At 33.0% G+C, this 13,144-nt stretch overlaps 1 long non-coding RNA gene across 1 annotated transcript; it reads right to left on the reverse strand.

Annotated features, from left to right (window-relative positions):
• Positions 1-2,017: 2,017 nt before the first annotated feature.
• On the reverse strand, positions 2,018-12,358 carry LOC126693664 (uncharacterized). The gene is made up of 3 exons (XR_007645459.1): positions 12,118-12,358; positions 11,335-11,423; positions 2,018-2,460 (listed from the first exon to the last, which is right to left on the reverse strand). It is a non-coding gene; the product is annotated as an uncharacterized LOC126693664 (long non-coding RNA).
• Positions 12,359-13,144: the final 786 nt, after the last annotated feature.

The following is a 13,144-nucleotide window of genomic DNA, read 5'->3' on the forward strand; positions in this document are numbered from 1 at the left end:
ATAAAATTAGTGGACTGAAATGAATTTTGGTAAAAAATGGTGTGTTTTACATTTTTGCCTTAAAAAGAAATTATAATTTGAAGTGATGGGCTCAATTAACATTTGGAGAGAATCGGATGGGCTTTGGCGCAAATGAAGTTAAGGCTGAAGTGATGGGCTCATTTAAGCCCAAGTGAAATGGGCACAGTGGAAGAGGTTAGTTTAGAAGAAAAACGAAGCTAGAAGCAAGGTTTTGACATATGAAAGTTTTTTTTGAGGGGAGACATATGAAAGTTCAGTAGGCGGAAAGCGAAATCATAGAGTGAGAAAAATGAGTAGCGAAGAGACGGGCTGAAGAAAAAGGAGAGATATTAATAATTTTTTTTTTGAATAAACATATAAAACACACATATATAAGTAGAGAGAGAAGCAATAATAAATGATATCTCTTATAAACACATATATACACACACTTTATATTTGATAAGTTATATATATATATATATATATATATATAAACACACTCAACAAAAAAAAGAGTTTAGTATTTTTAATCAAAATTACGTTTGATGGTGATCTTTCATAAAATAAAATTCATTTTTATCATTTTCTTAGTGAATTCATAAAAAGTTTCATTTTCGGTACAAATTATTAGATTTTATACTAAAGTAAGTAAAAAAAATCTTTCAGTTGAACTAATGAAATTTTCGAAAACATAAATGATCCAAAACTTGGAGGAACAAGTTAGACTCCAAACATACTTTAAGCTATCTTCCGTTAACCTATTATATATGTGGCAACTAAATAGACATTTCATATGTAGTTTTAGTAACAAGATTTTTTTAATAAGTCAATAACTTGTTAATTGTCACATAACAGGTTGAAAAAGATAGATTCAAATATGTTTGGTACCAAACTTTATCAAATATTTAACAAATATAAAAGCACATTTTACAATAAAAATAGAATTGTGAAAAATAAAGTTGTCTCTATAACTATTAGACCAATTTTTTTTTTAAGAGCAGACTAATTCAAATATTTGGAGGGGCCGACTCTTATTTTTTTAGACTAAAATTTGAAAATATTAAAATAATTTTATATATATATATATATATATATATTTAAAAATTTCAATTTTGGGGGGGGGGGGGGGGGGGGGGGGGGGGGAGAGGGGGCGCATGGCCCCCCACCCTTCAACATGGCTCCGCCTTTGGTTGTTAGTATATTTTCTTTAAATGAAAGAAAATGATGATGATAAAGGATAACAACTCTGCCCCATTTTGGCCTTTTCTCTCCCCGAGAAAAGAATTCAAACAGTAAATGCCACAATTATGTGTGAGAATTAATCACTTACACTATCAACGCATCTATGGTTGTAGTACTTGTAGTTCTAGTCAATTTGTTAACAAAACTTGGCAATTTTTCAGCAGAACTTGGACACGAAAAATATTCTTATTTTTTGTGTTTTTGCACACATTGATTCTGCAAGTGAAGCATACATTGCGTTTTCTAAGTCAAGATGTGCACAATATCCAGCCAAAAGAGCAATTTAGTGAGGAAAAGAAAACATTATGCAAAGAAAATTAGTTGATAGATTGTATAGAACATCTGATCTTGCAAATATGAGTAATTAGGGCTTAATTTATTAAAGGAAAGTAAATCAACTGGTCTATTTAAAAAAATACTCCATGCTGCCAAAATTAATCAACATTTGTTCAGTGAAATTTAGATGTCTGCCTTTCTTACAAGTTTGAACTCTGCTACCACCAATGATTACAAAGGAATTGCCATGCCACACCTTTTTTTTTTTTTTTTCCCCTATTCATAAGTTATACACACACCCAATGGGTCTTGAAGCCAACAATTTCACTGTCTATCTAGCACTTCCAAGGGGAGGAGGATGCCAGTTGAGTGAGAGCTCATTGATCTTACTCATGCCACACTTATGTCAATATGCAGCAAAAGAGCAAATATGCACACACAGATAACTTGTGTGTTCAAAGGAAACTTATAGGAGACAATGAAGCAACCAATTGGGAGAAGTACAATGCATTTATATAGCAAGAACAGAGGCACACATTTAAAGTGCAGATTTGTGCCTATATGCACAAGGTTCAATAGTACTCATTTTGTCAAATTCACTGTAATGACCATCTATGGAGTCAACTGTTAGCAAGATTCTCCATCACTCATAGACAACACCAGCAAACATCCATGCTGTTATTTATAATCTAAGATGCCTAGTTCTAAACTGGTAGCACTGTTATGGTGATGCTAGCAATATTAATATTCACAATTACGTGTTTCTGCGTTCAAATTATTCATAATTGCAGCCTAATAGTTGAAAAACAAATTGAAAAGAAGAAGGGAGTCTGGAAAAACCATACAGAAAGTACAATAAGATAGTAGGGGCTCCTATCCATGGCAAAGCAGCATCAAACGATGCAATATGGCTTGGTCCTGCAATCTTGAGCAGAAGATCTGGACACATGGTAATATCTTGTGTTAGGATTTAAAGCACGATGAACTTCATCTAAGATTATATCAGTTAATTAAGATATTAGGACATCAAACAATGGATTAACAACAATTCTATTATAAATATATTTCTTATCATTAGCTAGAAAATTTAAAATTTTTTTTAAAAATGTTCACCAAAAGGGTGTTTTTGCCAAAATATTAGCCACAAAAAAAGCTACATTGAACTTAGCTGATGAATTATAATTTCAATTCTTTATTGAATGGCCTATGGTTTTTTTTTTTTTTTTTTTTGAGAATCAAATGGCCTATGGTTAAGTCCTCTGGACCAGAATTAGTAGATAATCTTACATATAAGAGGTTAAACTACTGAAAGTTTCCAAAACCAATGGGATATCTCTACAAGATGCCATTGTTTAGCCTACCAACTTAAGTACAGTAAAATGTAGATTTAACTATTGATTGTTCAGCTAATTATTTTCAATATCTTCTGATACTTCCTTCTTTTAGGGGGGGATTGTTCGTTGAGCCTTTACATATCAGAGCATATAAGATGTAATGATTTGCGATATTATTATAAGTGTTCTCAAACTTTATTCAGATAAAAAACAGAGCTGTCATTTGAAAGAAAAAAAAAATGTAGTGCCACCATAACTGAAGAACATAGATAAAAGGCATAAATTGTGCGAAAGAAATGTGACAAATCCATTGATCATGGAACTCTCACATGGAAAGAGAGAGATGGGCTAATAGTTGTGAAGGAAAATTATTAGATATTCCCGGAATACCATAAATGCGTACTCCCCCCTCTCACATAAATGGTGGGTCCCACCATGAATTTAATTAGTGGGACCCACTATTCATGTGAGAGGAGGGAGTATGCATTTATGGTACTCCGGGAGTACACAATAATTTCCCAGTTGTGAAAATGTTGGAAAGACTCCAATTGAGTAGTCTATATATATCTAAAAATTGAAATGTAGTATTTATTGTTATTATGCTTCTGTTGCGCCACCTCATTGACCACATAATCTTTATTTTTCTTATTTATTTTTTATTCCTAAGTTCTTTAAAAAAAATATATATAAATAGATTATTGACTTTACACATTCATTCTGGGTGGTTTTAATTTTACGTATAGCTTTGCCTCTCCATATTATCTACTTTAATTTAAATGTTTAATATTCCATTATCATTAAGTTGATGGGCTGGCCATAAGATTATATAGAGTTTTTTTATTTTTTTTTTATTTTTATTTTCTCTCTCCATATAAACCACTACATTAATAATTACATACAAAATGGTCTTCTCAATCTCTCCTACATTAAATCTATCTTCCTAGAGTAACATTATTTATTTTTATATATATATATATATATATATTTTTTTTTTCCCTTCAATGAGTACTAAGCAACAAACTAATCCTTAAATTTCCCTAATCATTATACTATTTACCCATTTTTCGGTTACAAAGGTTTATATCTTAACATTTATGAGGAGGGACCCCAAATGATGTATGATCCATATATCTAAAGATAAATTACACCACCACACACCTTGGTGCGATGGTCACTTCACAAGTATAAGTGTCTGTGGGGTGTGGGAGGCAAGGGTCGGGGTTCAAGTATCCAAGAGGGAGCTTCACACACATATACACTTAGATTAAGTTAGAGTAAAAAATCTATCTTATATAAAAATAAAAATAAAAATAAAAAATAAAAAGAAGAAGAAGAAGAAGATAAATTACTATTAAATTATGCCTTTTATGATGATGACTAATGAGTTGCCAATATAACCGGAGCAACTCACAAGTACAAATAGAGCATCTTTATATGCAAATAGATTGCAAAGATGGAGAAGAGAAAGCTAGGAAGCATGGATATGGCCACGGGAACTACATGAACAATTTTGAAGAATTGTAATATAACACGAGTATGACACCTTAAATGAAGCGTACATACTTTCCTAGAGAGCAAGGCTACACAAAAGACACTATTTACAAAGAAACTTATATCAATCTTCTTAAGGTAAAATTCATTCAATTACAATACTTTTGAATTATTCTTAACTAAATTCCACAAAAATTTTCACATTATTTAGAGTGAATCATCCACCGTGCCATCATGCATGGTAATGCATGTTATGGGTATCTTTTGTTTAATTAAATATAATTTTCATGGTATAAATTAATTTATTTTTCTTTTCCTCCATATTATTGTGAATGTGGTGATGGTGTATTCTTATTTTTGGTAGTTTCCATAGTATTTCTTTTGTTTCCTTCTACTTTTTAACCTATTTATTCTCCTATTTTTTATTGCTTGTGATGGAACGAAAGAAAAAAAAGTCCAATTAGATAGATATTATTTTAATTTAGTTTTATCAGTATAGTTGGCTATTGTAAATTGTAATTCTGTCTATAATTTATTTTATTTTTGTTTCATTTTTCTTAATCAGCATGTTGTATGAATAATAAATATGAATATAAAAAATATTATCGTGTGCAAGAGATAATTTTGGATTTGGTCTTTTGTTGATGTTTTAGTGGTACTATTGCCCAGATACTTGACTTTCTCTTGTATTTAAAGTGACCAGAAAAAAATATACAATGAAATGAGAGAAAATTTTAAGATTTGCTCTACTGAAAAATTGGTTATATTTCTATTTGGTGAGTGAAATTAATTATGATCTATTATATTCTTAAAGATTTGTTGCCATTTTTTAACTCCTAATATAACAAATAGCCTTTTTATTTTTATTTTTTGAGGCATGTAAAGAATGTTCACAAAACTCTTTTTGCACCACATCTTTAGCATCCTTTATATTTTTTGTTTTTTGTATTTTTTACTTCGTTCAACTTTTCATCTTCTTAATTATTTAATCTTTCATCTCCCCCAATCATTTTTTAAAAATTTTTTCATTTGATTCCCTCTATAGATTTTTAAATTTTCTCATTTATATCTTCTTAAATTCTACAGTTTCATTTTGTTCAACCTTCATCTACTTCCAGCATTCCTCTTCCATCTTAGTTTTTATATAAATTTCTTATTATTTCATTTCCACCCCTCCTTTATTCCTTCCAAGTTGTCCACAACAAAAGAGGTCAATACTCTCTCTCTCTGATTTTGTTTCTCTTTCAGTAGATTTTTTATTGTTTCAACCACTTATTTTTTCCATTAATGGTTCTTTTTGTCATTATTGATTTAATTGTCACATCACATTTGTTTCTCTTTTTGATAAATTTGTACAGACTTTTATGCATATTTAGGTATTTTGGCATTCTAATTCTTGATCACAAGTTCTTTTTCTTTATCCCATTGGTTTGATTTGATTTGGGTTGATAATTAGTTGTTTTGCAAGTTAGAATTTGATTTTTTTTAGTGATCCATTCAAATGTTAAACTATGAGACTTTACTAAATTTTATTTATTTTTTAATCCTTTCGGGTGGAAGAATTTGTAGTTTTTGTAGAGAAAGAACTCTTAATAGTTGTATTAGAAGTAGTTTATAATACCACTTATTCGAAGAAAGCAAAGGTTAGTCAAAAGAAAATAATTAGATAAATGACATATTTTAACTTTTGCAATTGTATTTTCATTATTATTATTATTGATAGAGTCAGATGGGTTTATTGATAGAGTTCATTCTTGCTGGAATCGTCATTCCTTTTTTGGGACTCCTAGTTTTGTATTTGCCAAAAAGTTGAAGGCTTTGAAAGAAGATATCATTCAGTGAAACCGTTTGGAGTTTGGTCATGTTGGGCGCAAAAAGTCGCAATTATTAGAGGCTTTGAAATCCTTTGATGCCAAGGAAGGGGAATTTGGCCTCTCTGATGCTGAGGCTTGTGAGAGAGATGTGATGAGAACTGAAGTAAAGAATCTTCTCTCTTTAAAAGAAATCTCATGGAGACAGAAATCAAGGATGTTATGGATTAAGGAATGAGATAATAATACTAAATTTTTCCATAGGGTGGCTAATTCCCGCAGAAGGTATAATAATCTGAGTATTTTGGAGGTGGATGGGGTGATTTATGAGGAGGAATCCGAGGTGACTGCCCAGGTCGTAAATTTTTATAAAAATTTGTATAAGGAGACGGAGGAGTGAAGGCCTTATGTGGAAGGTTTGGAGTTTGATCAGATAGATGGGTCGGAGAGGGGTCGGCTTGAAAGGAGGTTTGAGAAGGAGGAAATTCTTCTAGCCGTTAGCGAGCTGGCTAGAGATAAAACTCCAGGTCCAGACGGTTTCTCTATGGCCTTTTTCCACCGTTGTTGGAGAGTGGTGGAAAGGGATGTCCTAGTAGTTTTTGAGGAGTTCTATCAACATAGTAAGTTTGAGAAATCTTTGAATGCTACCTTTATAGCTCTTATTCCTAAGAAGAATGATGCTTCCAATATTCGAGATTTTTGGCCTATTAGCTTGGTGGGGAGCTTGTACAAGATTCTGTCTAAGGTTTTGGCGAATCATTTGAAACTGGTCTTAGATCAACTGATTTCTGAGTCTCAGAATAGTTTTGTGGGAGGTAGACAGATTCTTGACTCAGTTCTCATTGCCAATGAGTGTGTTGATAGTCGAGTGAAGAGTAAGATCCCGGGAGTTATTTGCAAGCTAGACATTGAGAAAGCTTACGATCATGTGAATTGGGAGGCTCTTCTAGATCTTTTGAAGAGAATGGGTTTCGGGGAGAAGTGGTGTAGATGGATCCGCACTTGTATCTCAACGGTCCAGTTTTCTATTTTGATTAATGGGGCTCCAACTGATTTTTTTGGTAGCACGAGGGGTCTGAGACAAGGGGATCCACTATCTCCAATGTTGTTTCTAGTCATGATGGAGGTCTTAAGTAGGATATTGAAAAGAGTTGAAGGTGCTGGCTTGATCAGGGGTTTCAAGGCTGATGGAAGACGGGGTAAAGGGAAATGTGTCTCGCATCTTCTATTTGCGGATGATACTATTCTGTTTTGTGATGCGGAAGTGGAGTAGATCCTTCATGTGCGGATGCTTCTCCTTTGTTTTCAGGCTGTGACAGGTTTGAAGGTTAATTTCCTGAAGAGTGAGATGGTTCCAGGAGGGGAGGTTAATAATATTCATGCCTTGGCAGAGATTCTGGGTTGTCAGATTGGGTCCTTGCCTATGACCTATCTTGGTATGCCGTTGGGGGCTTCCCATAAGTCCCCTTCTGTTTGGAATCCTATCTTGGAGAAGATTAATCGGAGGTTGGCCGGGTGGAAGAAATTGTATTTGTCAAAAGGTGGAAGATTGACGCTGCTCAAGAGTACGCTTTCCAGCCTTCCTACTTACTATTTATCTCTTTTCACCATCCCGTCGCATGTGGCTAATAAAATTGAGAAGATTCAGAGGGACTTCCTGTGAGGGGAGTCGAAGGTTCATTTGGTGGGGTGGGATAAGGTGTGTGCTCCTAAGGCAAATGGTGGCTTGGGTATTAGGAAATTAACTACCTTTAATAAAGCCTTACTAGGAAAGTGGTTATGGCGGTTTGGGGTTGAGGAAACTCGTCTTTGGAGGAGGGTTGTAGCTTTGAAGTTTGGGGAAGAGTGGGGGGGTTGGTCTTCCAAGTTGGGTAGGGGTGTTCATGGGTGTGGTTTATGGAGAAGTATCCGAAAAGGTTGGGAGGTTTTTAGCAAGTCTATCCAGTTTGAGGTAGGGGTGGGGGATAAAGTGAAGTTTTGGACAGATCAGTGGTGTGGGGACTCTCCACTCCATCTTTCCTTCCCGGTTGTGTATGGGATTGCTACTAATAGAGAGGCTTCTGTGGCCTCGTCTCTCGAAAGATTGGGGACCGAGGCTCAGAGAAGCTGGAAGGTTCTTTTACTTAGGGATCCTAATGATTGGGAGATGGGAGAGGTGGATGAATTTCTCCATACCTTGGATTCTTATTTACCTCACTCCGAGCAAGGAGATCACATGATTTGGAAATTGTCGAAGAAGGGGGATTTCAACATTCGCTCCTTTTATGACAAGCTTCGAAGTCCCTTGCCTTTTACTTTTCCTTGGAAAGGTATTTGGAAGGTTAAGGCCCCTACGCACGTCTCTTTCTTTGTTTGGACTGCAACTTGGGAGAAAATTCTTACAAGGGACACTTTGCGGTGTAGAGGCTTTGATCTGGTTGACTGGTGTATTATGTGCGTTGCAATGGGGAGACGGTGAATCATTTGCTTCTCCATTGTGAAAAAGCTTATAAGTTGTAGAGCTTGATTTTCAGATCTTTTGGGATTTCATGGGTCTTGCCAAGATCGGTTGCAGAAACGCTCTTCAGTTGGTGGAACTGGTTTGGAAAGCACTCTTCTAGCATTTAGAATCTAGCTCCGTTGTGCCTAATGTGGTGTATTTGGAGGAAGCGGAATTGGCGTACTTTTGAGGACAGGGACAAATCCGATGACCAGTTGTTCGCTTATTTTATGGTTCTCTCTTTGATTGGTCTAGGGCTTGGGGACTCACCTCTAGTGATTCTCTCCCTTTGTTCCTTTGCTCTCTCCTTGTATTTAGTTCTTTGTTGTTCTCTGCTTGTTTTCTTGTTCTCTTTTCTTTTTTCTGTTTGTTTCTTTCTCTGTATTGTCTGTTCTGCCTCTGTTTTCATGAGGTAGCCTTTTGAATATACTTCTTTCTTACTTATCAAAAAAGCCAATGCATATATATAGAAACTTAATTCTAAGATTTTGCTAATAATTGTTTATTTGATAATCTTTGTTGGCGGATGAATTTGTAATTTCTGCAAAGATAATAATCTCAATAGATTATCAACAACAAAAAATTTTCCTAATTGGTTCAGTTAATCATTGTTAAGTTTTATTAATTTATTAGATACGTTTTCTAGTGTTTTGGATTGAAGGGTAAAAAAAATAGGGTTTGAGAAAGTTTGTTTAAAACTAAAAGAATAATTTACAATTTTTATATACTTTTTAATGATACATAAAATATTATAAATCAATTTTATTAAAAAATGAATATTTTCTCTAACTTGCCTTTTGAATTCCTATAAAAAATTGTATTGTTTTCATTTTGGTACGACGTAAATTATATATATATATATATATATATTACATTTTTTATTGTTACTATAATAAATGAAAATATAATTATAAAATACATTACTCTTTATTAAATTAGGGTCCATTTGGATACAGCTGAAAACTGAAAATTGAAACTGAAAACTGAAAAATACTGTAGCAAAATAATTTTTAAATGTGTGAATAGTACCGTAGGACCCATTTTTAATGAAAAAGTTGCTGAAAAGTGAAATTTATGGGTCCATGAACAGTACACGATGTGCACTAATTGGATGAAAAAGTTTGAAAAGTCAAAATTTGCGGTTACTGTTTATTGAACAGTGCATGAACAGTAACCGCAAGTCAAAAAACGTGTGAAAAAAAAAAAAAAAAAAAAAAAGGAGAAAAACGCAAACGCACTGGAATCAGCGCAATCCAAACGCAGCTTTAGTCCAAATTGCAAAAAATAGAAAAAAAAAAAAATTAATGAGGTCACCATAAAAAAAATTATTACGCGCAACGTGCGAATTTGCGACTAGTTAATAAAACAAGTAAAACATCAATTAACCCAATAGACTTAAACCTATGAATTAGGGCCTAACTATGCTATACTAATTACGAACTTTTCTCATATATATATATATATAAAATAATAATAATAGGTGAAGTTGAGAGAAACTCAAATTATAATTCTAAATAAGAGTTCTAATTTTGCATCATGTATCTTAAATTATTTATTCTTTAAGAGTTTTATTTCTTAATTTTAGAATCAAATGTGAGACCATATTATAAATATTTATCTAAGTGAGTTATTAAGTATAAAAACTAAAGAGTCTAGAATAAATGAATCGTAAAAAAAAAATAAAGTGATTCACAATAATTAAAATATATATATGGACAATTTACATTTTATACCCAATAATATCCTTACAAATTTTTTTAAAGAGTTAACAAAATATAAAAATAACTATCAATAACATTTAAATTATAAATATAGGAATTATACTATGCATCTTATTGTATATCTCATTATCTTTAAGTGTATCATGTATATGCATGTGTGTGTATATATATATATATATATATATATATATATTAATAGGTATAACTTAGAGAAAGTTTAATTAGAATTTGGAATTAAAATTCAATTTTGCACCATGTGTCTAAATTTATGTGGGGACCACACCATAATTATCTACTTAAGTTTGTGCTATGTGTCCACTTAAATTTTTTAATCTTTGTGCCAAGTGAGTTAATGAGTGCAGAATACTAAGAATCTAATATTAATGAACTATAAAATATAAACAAATTTAAAAAAAAAAAAAAAAAAAAAAAAAAAAAAAAAACCAATCACGTATACTCAATAAAAATCACCACACAACAAAGATCATCACACATTCTATCTTATTAAAAATTATAAAAAAATTATTATAATTAGTATTAAATATAGGTAAGAATTTTAATATACGACAAATTACGTTTACTTTTAAAAAAATAATTTGACTAATTATTTATATTTTTATGATAAAAATTGCGTTTAATTTTAAATGTATCTATACATATGCATGCGTTACATGCTATTTTTTTTATAAATAATTTGACTAATTATTTATATTTCTATAATAAAAATTGTGTTTAATTTTAAATGCATCCATACATTTGCATGGGTTACATGCTAGTTGTTATTTAATGTGAGACTTTACTCATACGTGTGTACCTAACACTATATATAAGAACAAATAAGGGTTTTTGCGATCTATGTAAATTGACTTATCAGATTTCACAATAGTAGTTATAATGAAGTTCTCTGTTTCACCTAATTAATCCAAACTAATTCCAATCATATCAAAAAGTTTTAAAGGAAAAAAATTAGGATGCACCTCGGCACTTTTGAGCCTCGTTGATGATGTGAAGGGCTAAGTGTTGCTTTTCTTGATGCCTCTCTCCCTTAAATTTCGTCAATTCTATCCTGTGAAGTGCAGAGGAAAACTTTCATCACCACAGCTGTAATAACACTATTCTTTGCAACTAAATTTAAACTGGAGATCAAATGATTATACGTACATTCATTGAGAAGTAACTAGTTCATAAGTAGTAAAATTTAAAGCTCTCTCTATATGTTGGTAGTTGTAATTCCAAATTTTCGTTAAACACTCATAAGTTGAGTACTCAAAAGCATGACAACAATGAAATCCCAAGCTATACAACATCAACATTATCCATGCTAGTAAAAGCAAACCAAATAATATAGTAGACCATGAATGCAAGAAGAAAGACATAACTTAATGTTAAAATTTTCTCCATATCCCACCTTAAACAGATGCTAAGGAATCGTTTCCCAAAAAAAAAAGAAAAAGATGCTAAGGAATTTCTAAACCTTGAGCATGATAATAACAACCTGAACCTTGAGCATAATATTAAAAATCTACAAGGAGTACCATATATTAAAAACCTATAGGAAGTATGCAAAACCTTGAACACAATAGCAACAAGTACCTAAATCTATAAACCAAAAGAGTTAACTTAGTTTAGGGTGGAAAGTTTAAAATGGGATATAGTTTAAGGTACAAAGGTGTAATTTCACACAAAAAAAGAGCATAATTAACTTAGTAAGATAGATAAACAGAGCATACTTAGAAGAGGTAGGAGATTTTAGCACTTACCTAATCATTAAATCAATTTGACCAAAGGGATGTGTGCTATCTTAGGCCAATCCTTGCCAACATTTCGCTTGCAACTTCTCCTCAAATTAGGACAACGAACAATCTCCAATTCTCTTAAGGTAGTGAGGTGAGTTACCCCCTCTGGCAAAGAGGATAATCTTGGGCAATATCGAATCATAAGTTTTTGAAGTGAATTGAGATCTGAAAGCCACTCTGGCAATACCACCAAGTTGTGACAATCGAAGATGAAAGTTCAAAAACGTGTACAAAAACACTTTTGAACGTTTAGACCCCCAAAAACCAATTTAATCAACACACGCAATATGTTAAACAACTAGTGTGCGGAAACTTAACATATGCTATAATATGAAATTGATTAAACAACTATCTAAGCCATAACAAAATAAACCACAGCAGATAATGTAAAGGCAGAGATAGAGAGGAAGGAAGATCCAACACAGGGATAACACCAGATATGTTATTGAAGAGGAAACCGAAGACCTCGGCGAAAAACCTCTCCGCCGCCCTCCAAGCGGTAATCAATCCACTAGAAAATACAGTTGGGATACAAGGACAGCAATAGACCCTCCAAGCCTAATCTACCCAATGCACCTAAGCCCTCCAAGCTTCTTGCTCCAACGAGGTTGCGCCGAACCTTTTTCTTTTCTAACTTTCCGGATTCCGCTACTACACCGTAGCATCAACCAATAAAGATTGGCTCCTTCCTAACTGCTTCCCAGAACTCTAAACGTCTGTCTCACAGGGATGATAATGGTGAGAACCAGGTTTGGTATAATGCCTCTCAAGGATTTGACAATGGAGAGGAAGAGAGTGAGGGAATTTGATGAGACTCTAAGGTAGAGATTGTGGGTGAAACAATCTGGTTTTTCTTTAGGGTTTCTCTCTCAAAATTCTCTCTGGAAGCTCTTTTTCAATCGTGGGTTAAAAGGGTATTTATACTGGAGTGAAGAGGAATGCGAAACGTCAGGTTTTTCCAAAACAGGGGTGGCTCGCGGCTTGACCTCGC

Source organism: Quercus robur, chromosome 7, assembly GCF_932294415.1.
Source record: "Quercus robur chromosome 7, dhQueRobu3.1, whole genome shotgun sequence".
Taxonomy (NCBI): domain Eukaryota; kingdom Viridiplantae; phylum Streptophyta; class Magnoliopsida; order Fagales; family Fagaceae; genus Quercus; species Quercus robur.